The sequence below is a fragment of the Pinus tabuliformis genome, chromosome 5_1 (genome assembly GCF_031772625.1).
Source record: "Pinus tabuliformis cultivar Carrire ecotype Pingquan chromosome 5_1, CPIR1, whole genome shotgun sequence".
Classification (NCBI taxonomy): Eukaryota; Viridiplantae; Streptophyta; class Pinopsida; order Pinales; family Pinaceae; genus Pinus; species Pinus tabuliformis.
This window is the reverse complement of record NC_142305.1, coordinates 342,957,485-342,982,030: the sequence shown is the minus strand read 5'-3', so window position 1 is coordinate 342,982,030 and position 24,546 is coordinate 342,957,485. Positions and strand designations below refer to the sequence as shown.

Here is a 24,546-nt window from a genome sequence, read left to right as displayed (position 1 = left end):
AATAAATTTGTTTGTTTATGTCTGATGTGGTAAATTATAATTATAATTTTTAGTTATTTAAAATGTGTAAAAAAACTTATTATTTTAAAGAATCAATTTAACTAATCAATTTTTTTTTAACGATTTAAAAGTTACAAGTTTAATTTTATACCAACTTTCCAAATCAAACTTTATAATTAATCAAAATATATAATTAAACCAGCAAAAAAATATCTTTAAAATGAACTTAGCTATATATTAGCCCTTAAATAAACATGTCCCATATAAATATTCCATAAATTTAACACTCTAATGAACCTGTCTATACAAATATTCAGTAAATATAAAACTATACAAATATTTTGCATTATCCCCAGCCAAAATTCCTATAACTGACATCATAAGTAACATTGAAGTCATTATAAAAAACAATGACCAAAATACAGCGGAAGAAATAAGACAAGATGTTTCCAGAATTCTTAGAAATGCCAGACCTCCCCCAGCAACAATCCAAAGAAGAAGCCATAGCCCTAAAAAACATCAAGAATAACAAAAACATTATAATCTTAAAAGCCGACAAAGGAAATGCCACCGTTATCATGGATAGGACAGATTATGAGCATAAAATGGATGGACACTTAAACAATAGTGGCTGTTATAGAGTTCTGAACAAAGATCCTAGCAGCAAAATCCTTCGCCAAGTAAGTAACAAAATTAAAAGCTCCTCTCTTGATGCCACCATTAAGAACACATTAATCCCTAGTAATGCCATTATCCCTAGAATTTATGGAGTGCCTAAAATCCATAAAACTGGTGTTCCATTAAGACCTATAGTAAACACTATAGGATCTCCCACTTATTGGTTAGCTAAATATATTGCGACCAAACTTAGACCTTTATCTGGTAACACTCCCTCTTACATCAAAGATTCCGCTTCCTTCATAGAATGGATCAAAAACCTAGAATTTAATGACAATGACCTAATGGTTAGCTTTGACGTAGTGTCTCTCTACACTATGATTCCTGTGGATGAAGCCTTAGAAGTATTGAAGAAAATTACAGACCTTGAAACGGTGGAACTAATAAGCATTTGCCTTAAGTCTTCATACTTCATTTTTAAGGGAAAAATCTATGAGCAAACTCATGGCATTGTAATGGATTCTCCATTATCACCATTGATTGCCAATCTATACATGGAACACTTTGAGCAAATGACCCTTAGGTCTTTCCCCTTTACCCTTGAAGAATGGAAACGATATGTAGATGACATTTTTGCTAAATGGAGCCATGGTTTGGACAAACTGGAGGAATTTTTATCTCATATAAATAGCCTCTCTAAACACATAAAATTCACTATTGAAATTGAAAAAGACAACCAGCTCCCCTTCTTAGATGTCCTCCTTACCAAGAAAAATGGCAAGCTAAGCCACCAGGTATTCAGAAAGCAGACACACACTGACAGGTATCTTCATTCAAACTCCCACCACCATTGAAGCAAAAAGTTGGTGTCATCAAAACCCTAGCCACCAGAGCCTCCAGAATCTCTCACCCTGAACATTTAGAAGAAGAACTTAACCATCTCCATGAGGTCTTTATAAACAATGGTTATCAAAATCACACTATCCATAAAATAATTAAAGATTCCATAACCAATAAACATAAAAGAAAATCTCTTGAAAACCCTAGAATCTCCTTACCCTATATTAAAGGAACAACAAATAAAATTGCCAGAGTTCTTGCTAAGCATAACATTATGGTTGCTTTCACACCCCCTAACACCCTAAAAAACATGCTTGAGTCTCCTAAAGACTTAATAGACCCAAAAAATCACAAAGGAGTATACTCGATTCCCTGTTCTTGCGGTAAAGTTTATATAGGTGAAAGAGGGAGATCCTTTGGAATAAGATTAAAAGAACACATTAATGATATTACTAGAAATAGGTCGGAAAAATCATGTCTAGCAGAGCACGCATGTTTCTCTTCACACTATACATGTATGGAACAAGCTAAATTAATCCATAAGGAAGACCACTATTTAAAAATAAGAGGTAAAGAGGCAATTGAAATTGAGAAATCCTCCAATAACATAAATAGAGATGACGATCTTAAATTAAGTAGTACCTGGAAACCTTATTAAATAAAATGAAAAAACATTAAATTAATATAATTCTCCCTTTTGACAACATTTGACAAATCAAAATATAGACAATTAATTAAATAAATAAATACAAATAATAATTTCTTCAATTCAAACTATTTCATAACAAATAACTCATTTATATAACATATCTCATCATTTAAATAACAAAAAATATAAATATAATATCTTTATAATAATAATATTAATAATCATAAAAAATAAGAATAATAATATTAATTATAATATTAATTATAATAATAGTAATAATAATGATATTAATAATAATAATAATATGTATAAAATAATAAACTAATTGATAAATAACTAATAATAAGAATAACATGAATAGAGACGACGGTCTTAAATTAAGTAGTAACTGGAAACCTTATTAGATAAAATGAAAAAATATTAAATTAATCTTATACTCCCTTTTCACAACATTTGATAAATAATTAATTAAATAAATAAATACTATTAATAATTTCTTAATTCAAACTATTTCATAACAAATAACTCATTTATATAACATATCACATAATTTAAATAACTATATATATATATATATATATATATATATATATATATATATATATATATATATATAATAATCATAAAGAATAAGAATAATAATTATAATAAGAATAATAATAATAATGATATTATTAATAATAATAATATGTATAACATAATAAACTAATTGATAAATAACTAATAATAAGAATAATGTTTAAATTGTAATTGAAAAATAAAAAGATATCAATAATAATAATAATAATAAATTAATTAATAAAAAATAAAAAGAAATAAAAAATACATAAATAAAAATAAAATTAAAAAATTTAAAAAAAAATAAAAAATTAGAAAAAATAATAAAAATAATGTTAATAAAAAAAAGGGTAAGTAAATGAATAATAATAATTAAATTAGTAAATAAAGATAATATATATATATATATATATATATAAATATATATATATATATATATATATATAATATACAATTAAATTAAATAATATAATTCAAATATATAGATTAACATATAAAATTATGTAATATATATATCAAACACGTACGTTAAGATTTCAATCATTAAAACCTAAAATTTAAATCATAATATTAATATTAAACAATCTCTTAAATAAAATTTATTAAATAATTTAATAAAAAAATAAAAATTAATTAATTAATAAGTGTAAATCAATCAGGCCGACATTGTAAGCTAAAAGATATCAGATATCTTTCTATTCATCTATTAATAGCTTCATAATTCTCTCGTCTCTCTCTTCTCAAAATACAGATCTCATTGCCCTCATGATGGACTCACCTAGCTTGTTCGAAAAGTTGGTTTCATAAATTGTTCACAGGTTTTTCCATTAGCATAAAAATTTTGCCAGCCTGTATGGAATCTCTCTTTAACACCATTAAGTCCCACCATGGATGGGACATTCTGAACAATGCTCTAAATTTTGAGAAGATGAGAATTTCAAGAGCTAGAAACCTATCCAATCTCATATTTCTAAAGCAATGCAGAGATGAAAACCTCACTCCAAATTTCGCCAAATGCAGCCATCCGCTTAAACGTGGTAGAAACATTTCTCTTTTCAATAATCTTAGTAAAATCCTCATAAAACATGAGATCAAATTTTCCAGATTTCGATTAATTAAAATATCTAAAAATCTTCTGGGTTTACACCTTCTACTGTCTTCAACTCTTAGCTCTGATCTCTGGCAGTACCTAAACGCCCTCACTTTCGCCAAAGCTAAGAGATTTCTTGATTTTAGTCTTGCCAATAAAACCAAAAAGCTTAACGCTCTGAGAAACTTTGACCTCAAAAGTAATTCTGTAGATTCCCCTTTAAATCGCCAAAAACCTATCTCGTATGCCAGCTCTAATTATCCCCAGGCTACGCCTAGCCCCTCCCATCATCACTCTCCCTTATCTTTGTATTCGGACTGCGCTCTTCCAAATCCTCATATCTATGATATAAACAGCACGCAGGATCTGCACATAAATTCAAACCTGGGCAGCAGTCCCTCCAACAACATTGCGCAGAAAGAAATTAATGAATCTGCCAAGACGCTGTGTCCCATCACGCATCTGCACATAAACTCAGACCTGGGCAGCAGTCCCTCCAACAACAATGCGCAGAAGGAACTTAACGTATCTGCCAATATGCTTAGTACCCTCACGCAGTTTGATAGAATTGTATACCGATGCAGCAGTCTCAATCCTGTTTAGAATGTACAAAAGCTTGTCTCCACGCAGCAAGAGCTTAAGCATGCGCCAAACAAAGATTTGCTGGAGTCTCATGGGAAAACTAAAGATAATAATTCCAGCACCCATTCAAATAGCTCTACACAGCAAAATAGCGATGTTTCTCATGCAGTTACCTGCGGTCATATCAAGAACTCCACGAATTCACTTAACAACCTTATCAAAAAAACAATAGTAGTTAATCTTTCTCAGCTAGTGTTAGATGATAACTTAAAACTGCTTCTTGAAAAAGGTTTATATTTTGCATTATCCCCAACCAAAATTCCTATAACTGACATCATAAGTAACATTGAAGTCATTATAAAAAACAATGACCAAAATACAGCGGAAGAAATAAGACAAGATGTTTCCAGAATTCTTAGAAATGCCAGACCTCCCCCCAGCAACATATCCAAAGAAGAAGCCATAGCCCTAAAAAACATCAAGAATAACAAAAACATTATAACCTTAAAAGCCGACAAAGGAAATGCCACTTTTATCATGGATAGGACAGATTATGAGCATAAAATGGAAGAACACTTAAACAATAGTGGTTGTTATAGAGTTCTGAACAAAGATCCTAGCAGCAATATCCTTCGCCAAGTAAGTAACAAAATTAAAAGCTCGTCTCTTGATGCCACCATTAAGAACATATTAATCCCTAGTAATGCCATTATCCCTAGAATTTATGGAGTGCCTAAAATCCATAAAACTGGTGTGTAATTAACACCTATAGTAAACACTATAGGATCTCCCACTTATTGGTTAGCTAAATATCTTGCGAGCAAACTTAGACCTTTATCGGTAACACTCCCCCTTACATCAAAGATTCTGCTTCCTTCATAGAATAGATCAAAAACCTAGAATTTAATGACAATGACCTAATGGTTAGCTTTGACGTAGTGTCTCTCTACACTGTGATTACTGTGGATGAAGCCTTAGAAGTATTGAAGAAAATTACAGACCTTGAAACGGTGGAACTAATAAGCATTTGGCTTAAGTCTTCATACTTCAGTTTTAAGGGAAAAATCTATGAGAAAACTCATGGCGTTGCAATGGGTTCTCCATTATCACCATTGGTTGCCAATCTATACATGGAACACTTTGAGCAAATGGATCTTAGGTCTTTCCCCTTTACCCCTGAAGAATGGAAACGATATGTAGATGACATTTTTGCTAAATGGAGCCATGGTTTGGACAAACTGGAGGAATTTTTATCTCATATAAATAGCCTCTCTAAACACATAAAATTCACTAATGAAATTGAAAAAGACAACCAGCTCCCCTTCTTAGATGTCCTCCTTACCAAGAAAAATGGCAAGCTAAGCCACTAGGTCTTCAAAAAGTAGACACACACTGACAGGTATCTTCATTCAAACTCCCACCACCATCCGAAGCAAAAAGTTGGTGTCATCAAAACCCTAGCCACCAGAGCCTCCAGAATCTCTCACCCTGAACATTTAGAAGAAGAACTTAACCATCTCCATGAGGTCTTTATAAACAATGGCTATAAAAATCACACTATCCATAAAATAATTAAAGATTCCATAACCAATAAACATAAAAGAAAATCTCTTGAAAACCCTAGAATCTCCTTACCCTGTATTAAAGGAACCACAAATAAAATTGCCAGAGTTCTTGCTAAGCATAACATTATGGTTGCTTTCACACCCCCTAACACCCTAAAAAACATGCTTGAGTCTCCTAAAGACTTAATAGACCCAAAAAATCACAAAGGAGTATACTCGATTCCCTGATCTTGCAGTAAAGTTTATATAGGTGAAACAGGGAGATCCTTTGGAATAAGTTTAAAAGAACACATTAATGATATTACTAGAAATAGGTCGAAAAAATCAGGTCTAGCAGAGCACGCATGTTTCTCTTCACACTATACATGTATGGAACAAGCTAAATTAATCCATAAGGAGACCACTATTTAAAAAGAAGAGGTAAAGAGGCAATTGAAATTGAGAAATCCTCCAATAACATGAATAGGGATGACAGTCTTAAATTAAGTAGTACCTGGAAACCCTTATTAAATAAAATGAAAAAACATTAAATTAATCTAATTCTCCCTTTTGACAACATTTGACAAATCAAAGTATAAACAAATAATTAAATAAATAAATACAAACAATAATTTCTTCAATTCAAACTATTTCATAACAAATAACTCATTTATATAACATATCTCATAATTTAAATAACAAAAAATATAAATATAATATCTTTATAATAATAATATTAATAATCATAAAGAATAAGAATAATAATAATTATAATATTAATTATAATAATAATAATAATAATGATATTATTAATAATAATAATATGTATAAAATAATAAACTAATTGATAAATAACTAATAATAAGAATAACATGAATAGGGACGACGGTCTTAAACTAAGTAGTACCTGGAAACCCTTATTAAATAAAATGAAAAAACATTAAATTAATCTTATACTCCCTTTTGACAACATTTGATAAATAATTCCCCGGATGCGGGTGACAAGATGGACGGGACGCGTGTTTAAGGAGGGACACATGCAGGCCATGTGCTACCTCAAGGATCAAGCATACGAGCTGAAAGGTCACTGGCCGCCAAGGAATAAAAGAATGGGAGTTCTTCAGAAGCAATTCAATGCTCTGTCTGGCTCACTGGTTCGAATGAAGCAAGCAGTAATGGCAGACGGGATTCGAGGTGGTGGTGGGGAGGTTAAAAGAGGTGGTGGGTCGGCTCTCCATGCACTGGTTCACACTCAGTTCCTAGTTCTTGGTGTTCAAGCTCTTGCTTGGTTTATCGTTATTCAAGCAACAACTCTTGCTGTCAAAGCCATTTCCCTGACTGTTAGGGGAAGTCTTAAGTCTGAACGGTTATTATATTTCGCGTTGCTCCATACCCCTGGTTTTCCTACAAATATGGTAAGGCCTCGATAGCGATTGCTCAGACGTCGAGGCTCTGCCCGGAGTGGGTCTTCGTTTCCTCCAGTTGATGCATCCCAATCCCACTGTTGCCATTGCCATTGTCATCGAATCTCTGAGGCCAACCCCCTTCAAACTAGCCAATTTCTGGACTCAAGCACCCCTGATTCTGACCCGGCTCCTAAGCCTGCCTTCGGTTCTGCCATTTTCAACTTTAGCAGCTCTCTGAATAAACCCCGAATCAGTGCCCATGTATCGGTTCTCCTCCTCGAAGACTCTCCGGATGGTGGCGATGTTCAATACAGTAAGGGGAAGCAACCTGGTGGCAGCTCAGAGGAAGTCATGGAGAAGCCTGCGGATGCTCCAGAGAACATATCTAATCTTCCTCAGGCTCAGGAGGTGTCGACTAGCAAAGGGGAAAATGTCAACATGGACTCCTTTCCCACTGTAGAGGAAATTGAGAAGTATGGATGGTGTAGGGTGGTCGAGGAGGAGCCGGACGAATAGTCGCCTATCTGTTCGGAATCATGACCTCCATCGCTGCTCAGGTCTTGTTTTGGTTTTACTATTTATGTTATGTTGGCTCAGAGTTTGTTTATGTTATGTCTGTACTACCCGAGAGGGATAATGTTGAAATTCTGCTAGTGCCCCTGCGAGGGATGAACTGTTTTGGTTCGGCGCCCCTGTGAGGGCTGTTCTTTTTTTGGTATGGCACCCCTGCGAGGGTTGTTTCTCTCAGATATGGTGCCCCTGCGAGGGCTATTCTTTTTGGTCACTCCTATTCCAAAGTGCCACAATTGGCCTCTGGTAAAATGATATTGTAAATGTAACTGTTTTTCTTGATACTATAAATAATAGATTAGTTTCAACGAGAAAAAAAAAATATTTGATAAATAATTAATTAAATAAATAAATACTATTAATAATTTCTTCAATTCAAACTATTTCATAACAAATAACTCATTTATATAACATATCACATAATTTAAATAACAAAATATATATATAATATCTTTATAATAATAATATTAATAATCATAAATAAGAATAATAATAACTTAAATAACAAAAAAATAAAAAAAAATATATAAATATAATATCTTTATAATAATAATAATAATAATAATAATAATAAACTAATTGATAAATAACTAATAATAAGAATAATGTTTAAATTGTAATTAAAAAATAAAAAAATAAAAAAGATATCGATAATAATAATAATAATAAATTAATTAATTAATAAAAAATAAAAAGAAATAAATAAAAACAAAATAAATAAATTTAAAATAAAAAATATAGAAATAATGATAAATAAAATAAATAAATAAAATAATAATAATATTAATATTAATAAAAGCAAAAAAAAGGTAAGTAAATGAATAATAAGTAATTAAATTAGTAAATAAACAGTTAAAGATAATATATATATATATATATATATATATATATATATATAGATAGATATATATATATAAATAAATGATATACAATTAAATTAAATAATATAATTCAAATATATAGATTAACACATAAGATTATGTAATATATATATCAAACAAATACGTTCAGATTTCAATCATTAAAACCTAAAATTTAATCATAATATTAATATTAAATAATCTCTTAAATAAAATTTATTAAATAATTTAATAAAAAAATAAAAATTAATTAATTAATAAGTGTAAATCAATCAGGCCGACATTATAAGCTAAAAGATATCAGATATCTTTCTATTCATCTATTAATAGCTTCATAATTCTCTCGTCTCTCTCTTCTCAAAATACAGATCTCATTGCCCTGATGATGGACTCACCTAGCTAGTCCAAAACGTTGGTTTCATAAATTGTTCACAGATTTTTCCATTAGCATAAAAATTCTGCCAGCCTGTATGGAATCTCTCTTTAACACCATTAACTCCCACCATGGAAGGGACGTTCTGAACAATGCTCTAAATTTTGAGAAGATGAGAATTTCAAGAGCTAGAAACCTATCCAATCTCATATTTCTAAAGCAATGCAGAGATGAAAACCTCACTCCAAATTTCGCCAAATGCAGCCATCCGCTTAAACGTGGTAGAAACATTTCTCTTTTCAATAATCTTAGTAAAATCCTCATAAAACATGAGATCAAATTTTCCAGATTTCGATTAATTAAAATATCTAAAAATCTTCTGGGTTTACACCTTCTACTGTCTTCAACTCTTAGCTCTGATCTCTGGCAGTACCTAGACGCCCTCACTTTTGCCAAAGCTGAGAGATTTCTTGATTTTACTCTTGCCAATAAAACCAAAAAGCTTAACGCTTTGAGAAAATTTGACCTCAAAAGTAATTATGTAGATTCCCCTTTAAATCGCCAAAAACATATCTCATATTCCAGCTCTAATTATCCCCAGGCTATGCCCAGCCCCTCCCATCATCACTCTCCCTTATCTTTGTATTCGGACTGCGCTCTTCCCAATCCTCATATCTGTGATATAAACAACACGTAGGATCTGCACATAAATTCGAACCTGGGCAGCAGTCCCTCCAACAACATTGCACAGAAAGAAATTAATGAATCTACCAAGACGCCGTGTCCCCTCACGCATCCGCACATAAACTCGGACCTCGGCAGCAGTCCCTCCAACAACAATGCACAGAAGGAACTTAACGTATCTGCCAATACGCTTAGTACCCTCACGCAGTTTGACAGAATTGTATACCGAGGCAGCGGTCTCAATCCTACGCAGAATGTACAAAAGCTTGTCCCCACGCAGCAAGAGCTTAAGCATGCACCAAACAAAGATTTGCTGGAGTCTCATGGGACAGCTAAAGATAATAATTCCATCGCCCATTCAAATAGCTCTACACAGAAAAATAGCGATGCTTCTCATGCAGATGCCTACGGTCATATTAAGAACTCCACGAATTCGCTTAACAACCTTATCAAAAAATCAATAGTAGTTAATCTTTCTCAGCTAGTGTTAGACGACAACTTAAAAATGCTTCTTGAAAAAGGTTTATATTTTGCATTATCCCCAACCAAAATTCCTATAACTGACATCATAAGTAACATTGAAGTCATTATAAAAAACAATGACCAAAATACAGCGGAAGAAATAAGACAAGATGTTTCCAAAATTCTTAGAAATGCCAGACCTCCCCCCAGCAACATATCCAAAGAAGAAGCCATAGCCATAAAAAACATCAAGAATAACAAAAACATTATAATCTTAAAAGCCGACAAAGGAAATGCCACTGTTATCATGGATAGGACAGATTATGAGCATAAAATGGAAGAACACTTAAACAATAGTGGTTGTTATAAAGTTTTGAACAAAGATCCTAGCAGCAACATCCTTCGCCAAGTAAGTAACAAAATTAAAAGCTCCTCTCTTGATGCCACCATTAAGAACACATTAATCCCTAGTAATGCCATTATCCCTAGAATTTATGGAGTGCCTAAAATCCAAAAAACGGGTGTTCCATTAAGACCTATAGTAAACACTATAGGATCTCCCACTTATTGGTTAGCTAAATATCTTGCGAGCAAACCTAGACTTTTATCTGGTAACACTCCCTCTTACATCAAATATTTCGCTTCCTTCATAGAATAGATCAAAAACCTAGAATTTAATGACAATGACCTAATGGTTAGCTTTAATGTAGTGTCTCTCTACACTATGATTCCTATGGATGAAGCCTTAGAAGTATTGAAGAAAATTACAGACCTTGAAACGGTGGAACTAATAAGCATTTGCCTTAAGTCTTCATACTTCAGTTTTAAGGGAAAAATCTATGAGCAAACTCATGGCGTTGCAATGGGTTCTGCATTATCACCATTGGTTGCCAATCTATACATGGAACACTTTGAGAAAATGACCCTTAGGTATTTCCCCTTTACCCCTGAAGAATGGAAACAATATGTAGATGACATTTTTGCTAAATGGAGGCATGGTTTGGACAAACTGGAGGAATTTTTATCTCATATAAATAGCCTCTCTAAACACATAAAATTCACTATTGAAATTGAAAAATACAACCAGCTCCCCTTCTTAGATGTCCTCCTTACCAAGAAAAATGGCAAGCTAAGCCACCAGGTCTTCAAAAAGCAGACACACACTGATAGGTATCTTCATTCAAACTCCCACCACCATCTGAAGCAAAAACTTGGTGTCATCAAAACCCTAGCCACCAGAGCCTCCAGAATCTCTGACCCTGAACATTTAGAAGAAGAACTTAACCATCTCCATGAGGTCCTTATAAACAATGGCTATCAAAATCACACTATCCATAAAATAATTAAAGATTCCATAACCAATAAACATAAAAGAAAATCTCTTGAAAACCCTAGAATCTCCTTACCCTATATTAAAGGAAACATAGATAAAATTGCCAGAGTTCTTGCTAAGCATAATATTATGGTTGCTTTCACACCCCCTAACACCCTAAAAAACATGCTTGAGTCTCCTAAAGTCTTAATAGACCCAGAAAATCACAAAGGAGTATACTCGATTCCCTGTTCTTGCGGTAAAGTTTATATAGGTGAAACAGGGAGATCCTTTGGAATAAGATTAAAAGAACACATTAATGATATTACTAGAAATAGGTCATAAAAATTAGGTCTAGCAGAGCACGCATGTTTCTCTTCACACTATATATGTATGGAACAAGCTAAATTAATCTATAAGGAAGACCACTATTTAAAAAGAAGAGTAAAAGAGGCAATTGAAATTGAGAAATCCTCCAATAACATGAATAGGGATGACAGTCTTAAATTAAGTAGTACCTGGAAACCCTTATTAAATAAAATGAAAAAACATTAAATTAATCTAATTCTCCCTTTTGACAACATTTGACAAATCAAAATATAAACAGTTAATTAAATAAATAAATACAAATAATAATTTCTTCAATTCAAACTATTTCATAACAAATAACTCATTTATATAACATATCTCATAATTTAAATAACAACAACAATAATAATAATAATAATAATAATAATATGTATAACAATAATAAACTAATTGATAAATAACTAATAATAAGAATAACATGAATAGGGACGATGGTCTTAAATTAAGTAGTACCTGAAAACCCTTATTAAATAAAATGAAAAAAACATTAAATTAATCTTATACTCCCTTTTCACAACATTTGATACATAATTAATTAAATAAATAAATACTATTAATAATTTCTTCAATTCAAACTATTTCATAAAAAATAACTCATTTATATAACATATCACATCATTTAAATAACAAATATATATATATATATATATATATATATATATATATATATATATATATATAATATCTTTATAATAATAATAATAATAATAATAAGAAGTATAACAATAATAAACTAATTGATAAATAACTAATAATAAGAATAATGTTTAAATTGTAAAAAATAAATAAAAATTAAAAAAAAATATCAATAATAATAAATTAATTAATTAATAAAAAATTAAATTAAATAAATTAAAAAATAAAAAAAAATAAATAATAATAATAATAAATATTAATTAATTTATTAATTAATAAGTGTAAATCAATCAATATTATAAGCTAAAAGATATCAGATATCTTTCTATTCATTTATTAATAGCTTCATAAAAAATACAGATCTCAAATGATGGACTTATCTAGGTAAAAAATATAAATTGTTCAAATTAACATAAAATATAAAACTCAATAAATAAATAATTTTAACATTCTACCAAACAAAACTAACTATAAACATTTTTATTATACAAGTTAACATTTTAACTTGTAATTTGTAACTATATGTTCCAAATAAAATTGATCCCAAACAATGTTGAAGAAATTTTGAAAAAGATAAAAGATATCAGATATCTTTCTATTCATTTATTAATAGCTTCATAATTCTCTCGTCTCTCTCTTCTCAAAATACAGATCTCATTGCCCTAATGATGGACTTATCTAGGTAGTCCGAAACATTGGTTTCATAAATTGTTCACAGGTTTTTCCATTAACATAAAAATATAAAACTCACCGATAAATAAATAATTTTAACATTCTACCAAACAAAACTAACTATAAACATTTTTATTATACAAGTCACACATTTTAAACTTGTAATTTGTAACTATATGTTCCAAATAAAATTGATCCCAAACAATGTTGAAGAAATTTTGAAAAAAATAGACTACTTTAAAAGTTTGTCCCTAAAAATTTGTCTATTTAAACAAATTATATTAATATTAATTTATATAATTGCCTTCAGATGGAATATAATTTCTAAGGCTTTCGAATTTATTATCAGAATCAATCAAATCATTAGCGAAAATACAAGAAGTTTGAGAAATTTAATAATGAGGCGATCTCATAACAAACTGGCTCATTCAGCGCCAGTGTTTTAATAAAAAGCGTCAGTCCTTTCTCTTCTTCTAACAAAAATTCCTCATTCAATTGTTAACTAATTTAATTGAAAAAGTACGCGGTACCCAGACTATTACTGAGATTAATTTATAAAATTAAGTGTCAAATCGTTCATTAATTTTATTAAAAGTTTCTGGTGTAAACACCGGAAATGCTATTTCTAATTTTATAGTAAAGTTAATGCGGTTTAACATGGTTGCTCGATATTCCAATATAACATCGATAGTTCAATATATCAAGTTGTTTCTTTTGCCCTTAGTATATAACATCGATAGTTCAATATATCAAGTTGTTTCTTTTGCCCTTAGTTATCACCGTGGCGTGTTATATCTAGTATCGAGTAGGCATGTCAGGCTGCATTAATTTTGCTATAGAGTTAGATATAAGAGTCGCCTGTAACACCAACATTTAAATTGTTCATTAATTTCATTAAAAGTTCATGGTGTAGACACGAACATTCACATTAGTTGGTAAACTGAATATCAAATTGACTAATTCAAATGTTCATTAATTTTAACGAGAGACGGCTTTTTATTCAGGGTGTCTTTAACAAATCCCAAATCCTCAACGTCAATGTTTAACTATTTTTTCTCAACGTTTCTGACGAATCCCAAATCTTCAACATGAATGCAAAATTTAAGAACATGCAAAATTTTAAATACATCTCTTTTTAATGAAAAAACTAAGTTTCCAAAAAGTCAAAAAAGTTTCTATAACAAGTAAATAGAACTCTATTTAATGACAAATCTAAGTTTACAAAAAGTCAAAAAAGTTTCTATAACAAGTAAAGAAAAAATCCAAATTCTAACCCTAATTGCGAGGATATGTTCCCTAATTGCGAGGTTATGTTAACGGGAACAACCGTGTACATGACAGGACCCGCCAGTCGGACGCGAGCGTAGTGATAAAAATATTTACATAGAGCAATAACAATCAAAAGCGAGCGGCAAACTGCGCATCCCAAGTTCAACTCAACAAAATTCTGAGAGTAGTAATCGCTTGGTGGCAAACATTATATATTATTCAACCGCCTCGGCTTCATCGCTTCTGCATTACGTATGGTCAAGTTAGTGAACATAACTTATATTTGTAGTCCTTCGAAGGTATGGTCGATCTGCCAGTTTGCATCAGAGACGTTGTAGGAAATGATCGTTGCTCCATCGCTGGTGGTGACCTGCAAGGAGAGACGCTGCCCATACAAACGGTAGTTGTTGGTAGACCAAACCTGTCCCCAGTTGCGGGACATTGCTTGCCAACCAGTGTTGGAACCTTTGATGGAAACAGCCACCACATTACCTGCACCTCCTACGTTCGTAATGAGGACCGTAATGTAATATTTGTTCCCGCCCATTGTGAATCGAACTCCTCCTGTCTTCACCATCGTACTCTGCACGCATTAACATTAATTTTAAATGGTAGTCTTTCATTCCAGTTACCGTGAACTTGGTATAGAAAATAATTCGAAGAGGTAGAGGAGAACGTTGATAGAAGAAGAACAAACATTAATTACCTTCGTAACATTATGGGAACATAGCCACGCTTTAAAATGGCAATCTGTTGAAAAGCAGGTTGAGCCATGTCGAAGTGTTGTAGAGGTGGACTGCATCATCCTCCCTTATCATTGGCAAGTGCATAATTCGGTGGGCAAAGGTTTGTAGCCGTAATGGTCACAGTGCCAAGTAAGCACCACTGAGGTTCTTTGTCATGGTCGCACTTCAGTTCGTAGCAGGCACCGCAAGTAAGTCCATTGTTGAAAAGCGCAGTGCTCAGGGCTGCACTGTTTGTCCCGTACCCTTTGCTATACAAATTAGTGTATCCGCAGGCACCACCTGTCAAAATTACACCATGCAATTACTTAGCTAATATATCGCATTACACATACCGTTAATAAAATAGCGAAACCACCAAATCAATTGAATGTTTTTGAGGTTATAACTATCCTCATAGACATTCAACGGTTTTCAGGCATGGTAGACATACCCATTGTGCCCGAGGCATCACTGCAATATTTTGTTTGAACTTAGGAAACCAAAAAAAGATTGTTGTGTTGAAGATAGAGTTTTATTCATGAACACAAAAATTTGTATTCATTTATAATACTGATTGTTACAACAACAAAAAAAAAAAAGCTTCTTCTTCCTCCCAGAGAGGGATTACACCCGTTTTAAAAAGAAATTTACTCTGTCTCCCCAACAGAGAGCAATACTTTGTTTCTCCAAAAATTAACACGGCTGAAAAGTTTCTTCTTACATTCGTTGTGGCTAGTTTTTCCCTTTACATATTAATCAACAAACAGACATTACATTCACGCTGTTGTGTGCTCCCTCTCGTTTTCTCTCAACGAACACCAAAAAAAATTACATTCCACTTTCACGCTTCTGCGTATATTACATTACAAAAAAAACAAAAAGGACATAACATTTTGTTTTACATATGCCGTAAAAACAAAGCTATTTCCGTGACTTAAAAAAATAATAAAATTGAAAGACTTTTACCTACGTTCTACGACCATAGTAAATATCATTAAATTACTTTAATGACAGAAACAGTTGTCAAAGAAACTTCCACTTCACGTTAATCAATTTATGGTTCTATGGTGCAGCTTGTACATCGACCATTGATTCAATCAGGCAGTTGTTGGCGATTCCCCGGAGGCCCCTTTCAACCAAGCGTTACGCGCCCGGGAAAGATGATTTTGGAAAGGACTACCGAGACGCGTGTCAATTGATGATTGTGATTGTTGCCCCTTGGAAAAATACCACTGTGCGGCAAAGAGCGGTGCAGGGAAATCAGGCGATTTCCAAAAACTGTTTGTGGTCACTGGCGCTGCAGTTGAAATTACATTTCAACACTCCCTTTAATTTCAACTGCTGGGTTATCGGTCATATCCAGACATTTCCTCAAAAAATCAAAGCTTTTCTGCCCCAATGATTTGGTTAGAATATCTGCAACCTGCTCCTGAGTTCTGCAATGTTGTAAAACAATTTCTCCACTGTTTACCAATTCTCTCATATAATGAAACTTTGTGTCAATGTGTTTCATTCTTTTATGAAACACAACATTCTTGGATAATGCAATAACTGAGCTATTGTCACAAAAAATCACAGTTCCTTTCGTTTGTTATTAGCATAAGCTCCTTAACATCCTTCTCATCCAAATTGCTTGACACACTGTTGTTGTAGCTGCCACATACTCTGCTTCTTCCTTGATCATTTGCTGGACTGTTTCTTCCACCTCTGTTTTGGCTTCTACCTCTTCGAAATGAACAGGGTCATCAACATGACAATATAAAGAAAACAAAGAGTTCATACCATTATTTGTTGCCTCTTGTTCATAAATGTCATTTAAATTTCTGACCTTCTTACCTCTTTCATTTGGTGTACAAGTGCTTGAAGAAGCACTTTAATTTCCTCCTTGTGGTGTGCTTGAAGAAGCACTTTCATTTCTCCTCAAGGGTGTCCCTTACTGCCCTTGTGTTGGTGCTGCTGTTTAGGGATGTATTTCAGCCATTCTCCTCATCATCTTCATCATGAGACAAAGAGTTTTTAACATTCAGTGTTTTCTCTATGCTTCTATCCCAAGGTTCCTCCTCAATGAACTGAATATTTCTACTCACAATAAGCTTCTTGGTGGATGGGTTATACAACTTGTAAGCTTTGGATTCCTCACTATATCCAATGAAAATACATTTCTCCCCTTTGCTGTCAAACTTCTTCCTTAGCTGATCTGGAATGTGTGCATAAGCCACACATCCAAAAACTTTCATGTGGGTGACTCCTTGCTTTGTCCCACTCCATGCTTTTTCTAGCACTCTGTTCATCACTGCTTTCGTATGACATCTATTCAAAATGTACGTTGCACAGTGTACAGCTTCAACTCAATAATCATTTGGCAAATGCTTTGCCTTTAACAAACTCCTTGCCATATCCATGATTGTCCTATTCTTCCTTTTGGCAACTCCATTTTGCTGCGGAGTGTACCTAGTGGTAAACTGCTTATAAATTCCATTTTCTCTACAAAAACGTAGAAATTCTTTGGAGATATACTCACCTCCTCTATAACTTTGATATGCAACCCACTTTGGTTTTCTACAAGTGCCTTGAAATTGCAAAATCTCTCAAACACTTCACTTTTGTTCTTCAGGAAATAAACCCATGTTTTTCTAGTAAAATCATCAATAAATGTTATTATATAGTGGCTGTCTGCAAGTGATGGAGTTTGCATCGGTCTACATAAATCTGAGTGGACAATCTCTAAGGGTGCTTTTGCCCTTATGCTTTCCCAGATGGAAAACTTTCTCTGTGTTGTTTCCCCAAGATACAACCTTCACAAAGGCTGTCTGGTTTCTCTATCAACGGTAATCCTCTTACCATTCCTTTTCTATTCAACAAGTTAAGACCTCCAAAGTTGAGATGTCCAAACCTTAAGTGCCACAACCAATTTTCATCTTTTGGTTCGCTTTGGAAAGCCTCTTGAATCACTGCTGCGATTTATTCCTCATTTTTTAAATCTGCTTTCATACTGAGAGGGAAAATCCTATCCCTTATCATCCTCACTTCGGCAATACATTGTTTGTTGTGTGTTTTATCCATGATGATGCATAAATCATTCAAAAAGAAAACATTTTACCCCTTTTGAACAAGCTGTCCAATACTTAAGAGATTACATTTTATTCCAAGAACATAATAAACATCTGTTATGGTTTTCTTTTCACCTTTCCTTGTTAAGACATTTACTTCTCCTTTCCCCATAAAAGAAATTATGTTATTAGTCCTTAGTGTGACTTGTGACTTCACACTTTGATCTAACATAGAAAACAGGGCTATGTTTCTTGGCATATGGTTACTGCAACCGGAGTCTAGGAACCATACATCTTCACTCTTTCCTTCAGCCATATTACAAGCTAAAAACAAATTATTTTGGGTGATATTTTCTCTAGTGAAATTTGCACTAGTTCTATTATTCATATCATGTTGCTTCTTCCTACATTCATTAGCATCATGCCCATATTTTTTACAATAATGACATTGGATATTGGATTTATCATATCTTTCTCCTTGAGCATGATGTTGTCCACTTTGTTGGCTGCTGCCTTGGCCTCGGTTTTGATTTGGATTGTTGCCTCTTCTTTTCTTGTTTCCTCTGCCTTGACCTCTTCCTCTTCCAAAGGACATCCGGGTCTTAAAGGCATGCTCTAGAGATGAGTTTTCATTTCTACTCAATCTCTGCTCATGTGTTATTAGTGATGCATGTAGTTCATCAATTGTGAAGCTTGTGAGATCCTTTGTCTCTTCTATGGTGGTGACAATCACATTGAACTTTTAGGGTAGGATCCTCAATAGTTTCTCCACAATCCTCCTTTCTTCAAGAATCTCTCCATGAGACCTTATCTGTGTGACCAGAGCAATCACATGTGTGAAGAATGAGTCAATATTATCTGACTTCTTCATGCAGAGATTCTCAAAATCTCTCCTCAGTAACGGTAGTTTTGTTGTCTTCACTTTCTCCATGCCTTGGTAGGCTATCTTGAGAGTTTTTCATGCTTCTTTGGATCTCTTGGCTGCTGCTATCCTTGGAAACACACTCTCATACACTACTTGATACAAGAAGTAGAGAGCTTTAAAATCCTTCTTCTTATTGCTCGTCAACAGGTCTTTCTCTGCCTAAGTTAGATTATTAAACTCATTTTCATCCGGTGGTCCTTCAAAACCATCATCAACAAATTCCCATAAGTCTTGGGAAGCAAGCAAAGCTTTCATAGCTATTGTCCAATAGTCATAGTTTTTTCCATTAAATTGTGGGAGCTGCGTATTACGGATACCCATGCTAGTGTTGGCTCCAGCCATTCTTGCACTCTTAACTATGCTTCAAAATACTTGACTATGTTTTTTTTTTTAAATGAGAGACTGTCTTTATCAGTAACAAAAAAACTAACTTGAGAAATACCTTGGATTTTTTTGACTGAGTCTTCACTCTGCTGGAGAAGCTACTGCAACAATAAATCCTTCCTTCAGCTTCTTTGACACCTTCAAAGAGCCTGGACAAGTTATGATACCATGTTGGGAATTTCTGGTAATTTCAAACAAAATGAACACAGGAAAATACTCTGTTTTAACTGAGGAAACAAAAAAAATTGTTTTGTTGAAGACAAAGTTTTACTCATGCACACAAAAATGGTAATTCCAAACAAAATAAAGAGAGGAAAATACTCTGTTTTAACCAAGGAAACAAAAAAAATTGTTTTGTTGAAGACAGTTTTACTCATGCACATAAAAACTTGTATTCATTTATAATACTGACTGTTACAAAAAAACTTCTTCCTCCAACAAAGAGATTACACCAGTTCCAATAAAAAATTTACTTTGTCTCTGCAACAGAGAACAATACTCTATTTCTCCAAAAATTAACACTGTTGAAAAGTTTCTTCTTACATTTGCTGTGGCTAATTTTTCCCTTAAGATATTAATCACCAAACAGAGATTACATTCACGCTGGTGCGTGCTCCCTTTCGTTTTCTTTCAACGAAAACCAAAAAAAAATTACATTCCACTTTCATGCTTATGAGTATATTGCATTACAAAAAACAAACAGGACATAACATTTTGTTTTACATCTGCCGTAAAAACAAAGCTACTTCCGTGACTTTAAAAAAAAATAAAAAAATTAAAAGACTTTTACCTACATTCTACGACCATAGTAAATATCATTAAATTACTTTAATGACAAAAACCACAGTCAACGAAACTTCCAATTCGTAATTTATGGTTCTATGGTGCAGGCTTGTACATCGACCGTTGATTCAATTAGACAGCCGACGACAATTTCCCAAAAGTCCCTTTCAACCAAGCTTTAAGTGCCGGGGAAAGGTGGTTTTGGAAAGGACTGCGCAGATGCGTGTCAATTGATGATTGTGATCGTTGCCCCTTGGAAAAATACCACTCTCTGGGAACAGCGGTGCGGATAAGCCGCAGAAGCTATCCAGCACGAACAAAACGCTATCGCTAATTGTAGAAGCGCCATTTCGGTGCAAATGTCAAACACAGAAGGGCGATAAATGATAGAAGACTATAGGCGTAGTTATCTCACTCAAACAAAAATCAGAATTGATATATGAGTTGATACTGGTTGCAGAAAGTGAGATATGTCAACTATAGAGGATGAGACGTGCACGAGACTTGGTGATTTCTTTTATTAAATAAAAATTGTCGAATTCTATGGGGCCCAACGTACCAAAAGAATATGAAGACATTTACAAGACTTCTGAAAGAGGTAATACTATAAGAAGTTGAACACGCAACGCATCTTATCCCTGCTAATTGGGCCATCTGCACTTGGGGTTGTGGTCTCTAAAATATTGCGATGATGATCCCGATAATGATCTCTGACTGTGTCGTTATTATAAAGGACCATCGGGAGGGGATGGAATCCGTTTCAGCTTAGGATTCTGCTACCAAAACTACAATGTATTAAAAGGCATTGATAGTCAAAGCCATGTTACTTGGTATCTACGCTGGAAATTAGGATTGCTTTAAATATATTATATGGATAAAGATATTTAGGTTTAGATATTTAAAAAACATCAGAAGCGTAATGCATTTGTTTGTCGAAGGGTATGAAACAGAAACAATGGAAATGCGGAGAATGTAGATAAGAGCCAGTAGCGATCAACTGTTTTAACGGCCCTCAGTGCTGGACAATACGCGGGAAAGGCCGGAGAAAGAGGTTGTGGTGTTTACATATGCATAGAATGTAGATAAGAGCAGTGGCGATCAACTGTTTTAACTCAGTGCTGGACGATACGCGGGAAAGGCCCGAGAAGGAGGTTGTGGTGTTTACATTTGCCTATTATATATTTGTTAGAGAAATCTTCTAATCAGGTGGTTAGAGAGGAATTGTCAGTATGGTTAAAAGTGGTTGGAATCTAGGTAAACAAATTTCGAAAATTTTTGTAAAAACTGTTTGAATAGTGTTTTTTGATGGTGGAAATAAATTCAACACCATCAAACACATTTAAAAAATCTAAAATTTTAAAGTTAAACCACTATAATTCTTTATTTTTTTTCCAATTTGTAAAAAATGAATGGGTAGATGCTTTGCGCATGGGATTATTTTATATTTTCCTTTTTTTCAATTTTGTAGCGACGGAATGGGATTGGTAAAAGGAAAAAAAACCAAATTTTGTATTTTTCACTTTTGTAGCGACGGATTAGGTTCTAAAGGAAGAGAAAAATAAATAATTCTTTCGATTTCCTAGTTTAGCCTTTTATGCCGTCTTTTCATGCATCCGTTTAGCCTATATTGAACTTTTGCATTAATTTTTTATAAAGCACTTGTTTGATTTGGAGAGGGCTCTGTTCAGCGATATAATTTTAAATTGATGTTACTATTTAAATCATTAAAGAGTAGGCATTGTCCCATATTTATATTTTTACTTCTTTTGGTTGTTCAGTAATATAATTTTAAATTGATGCTAATATTTAAATCGATAAAGAGTAGGCATTGTCACATATTTCTATTCTTACTTCTTTTAAACAACTATTTAGCATTAAGTGTGCCGTTGAGATGTTTAATTAAACACCAGACTTTTCTGTTTCTTTAATAGCTGGAGGCCCTTTTCGTTGCTAATTAGGAGAATCAAATGAGTTTATTACTCATACAATTTTCCTGGTACACATTTCAACGTTACAATCTAGAGGAACCAAAGGCAATTTGAATATGCTGATGAATTGTAAGCAAATAAAAGAATTAGTATCGAGGAAAGACGATTATTTTATATTGCTTATTAATGGTTATAATTAATGACATATGAGATTATTGGAATATATATTTGTTATTGAATGGCGTAAATCTTACATTATTATTAACATAATTATATTAAAGATGTTTAGAATAATTTACAAGGGCTATTATAGTAATAGTGTATGTAAACTTATATAAATAATTTTTAATGTAGTTGTGGTGGTTGAGATGTGTATGGGGCACGATTAGTATATCATATTTGATTATGGCACAATTAGTTTACTATAATTGACTAGTGTTAAATATGTTTAAGTTCAAGTTGATGAAGGTTTATCATGGTTAACATATAGTTCAGAGTGACCATTTTTATCCATGGGTAACTATGATTTACTATCAAATATTATGATTGATCATGGTTGAACATATTACTTATGGTACACCATGTTTGGCCATGTTCACAATAGGTGAGCATAGTTGACCATGTAGAATATGACCTACCATGGATGGACATATTTGACCATGATGATCATGGAGGAACATGGTTGACCATGGTTGACCATTGTTATTCATGGTCGACCAAGGTGACTATTGCTAAGCATAGTGGACCATGATCAACCATATTATGGTAAACATGCCCAACCATGGTAATGATACATGACCATGGTTGACCATGTTGAATGTCATTTCCCATCCACCATAATGGATATGATCAAACATGGTTAACCATGGATGTACATGTTTGACCGCAATGATGATTGTGGTACACAATCAACCATGGCTAATAATGGTTCATCATGGTTGTCTATCACCTACCATGCTAACTATGGCTGTCCATGTTCAATGAGGTTACCATGGTCGACTTTATTTTATCATAATTGAGCATGCTTGTTCATGTTTGATCGTGGTGGAACATGGTCAACCATGTATAACCATGGTTTTCAAAACGGTGAGCCATGGTCAACCATGCTTGTCAAAATGGTGAGTCATGGTCAACCATGGTGATAAATTCCAACCATTGTTTTAAATGTGGTTAGCCATTGTCAACCATGGTGACTATGGTTAATCGTGGTTGACCATAATGTTCCATAGGGATGTTTTCTCCATGGTGGGGGCCACACCTCCACAATTCTCACACCCTAGGTAGAAGGGGACACTTGGAGAAACATTTCCCCATGTCCCCCTGTTCGACAGTTGAAATTGTTAAGATGATAGGTGGCATCAAGTGTTTTGGCATTGCTTTCAATGGGTCTCGAATTGATGTGAGACACATAGTGCACTTTACATTGATGTTCATGGAGTGTTTGGCATAGAGGTAGTCTCCTAGTTGCTACTGTCTTTAGTAGAGATCCATCATAGTAGTAGATCAATTAAAGAAGCTATAAGAGTTTCGAGATTTCTGTGGTGAGGATTTTTATGCTTTTGAGATCTCAGATCATCCACAATACACATTTTTGAATTTCGACGTTTCAAGTCAATAGCATGACTCATCATGAGGAAAAATCTATCAATATTAGAGTTACGGTGGTTAGGAAGCTTAGTATTTTAGAGAATTTCTACCTCAAAAGATTAGTACAAATTCTCCTAGAAGTGGCATAGTTGCATAGTCCTTGAAAAGAGCTTTCAAATGGTATGTTGAAGTTTGAATTTGACCTTCAGGAGTGAAAGATATGGATGGCCAAAGTTTTCTGACCTTAAAGGTCAGATTTGGTGTTTTGTCCATGTGGGATGTAGTCTAGTCAACATATAGGTGGAACTTAATGGATAGGTGGAAATAGAAGATAAAATTAGGAGTGATTGCCTCACACCATGTCACCTCGATGTGTTTTCCCTGAAGATTTTCATTGGAGTGAGAGGTGAAAGAAATGCAGTGACTAAGAAGTGAGACATTGTGGCATAGGTAGGTGGCATAAGACCCAAGCTCAGAGGTAATGTGATTGTTGTTGGTGGCCCCACTTTGACATGTCAACCCCAAAAGTATTTTTTAGGAGTTTCCGAAGGAGCATAGGACCAAAGTTCCGAGGATCTGGAATTTGGGGTGAGCGCACATGCAAGCAACAAAATGGACAAATCAAAGCTTAGGAAGTACAATGTAGTTCCCACATGGGACATGTCAACCT

At 33.4% G+C, this 24,546-nt stretch overlaps 1 pseudogene; it reads right to left on the bottom strand.

Annotated features, from left to right (window-relative positions):
• Positions 1-14,771: 14,771 nt before the first annotated feature.
• The window catches only part of LOC149164854 (expansin-A8-like), a 30,086-nt pseudogene continuing 20,311 nt past the window's right edge, over positions 14,772-24,546 (bottom strand).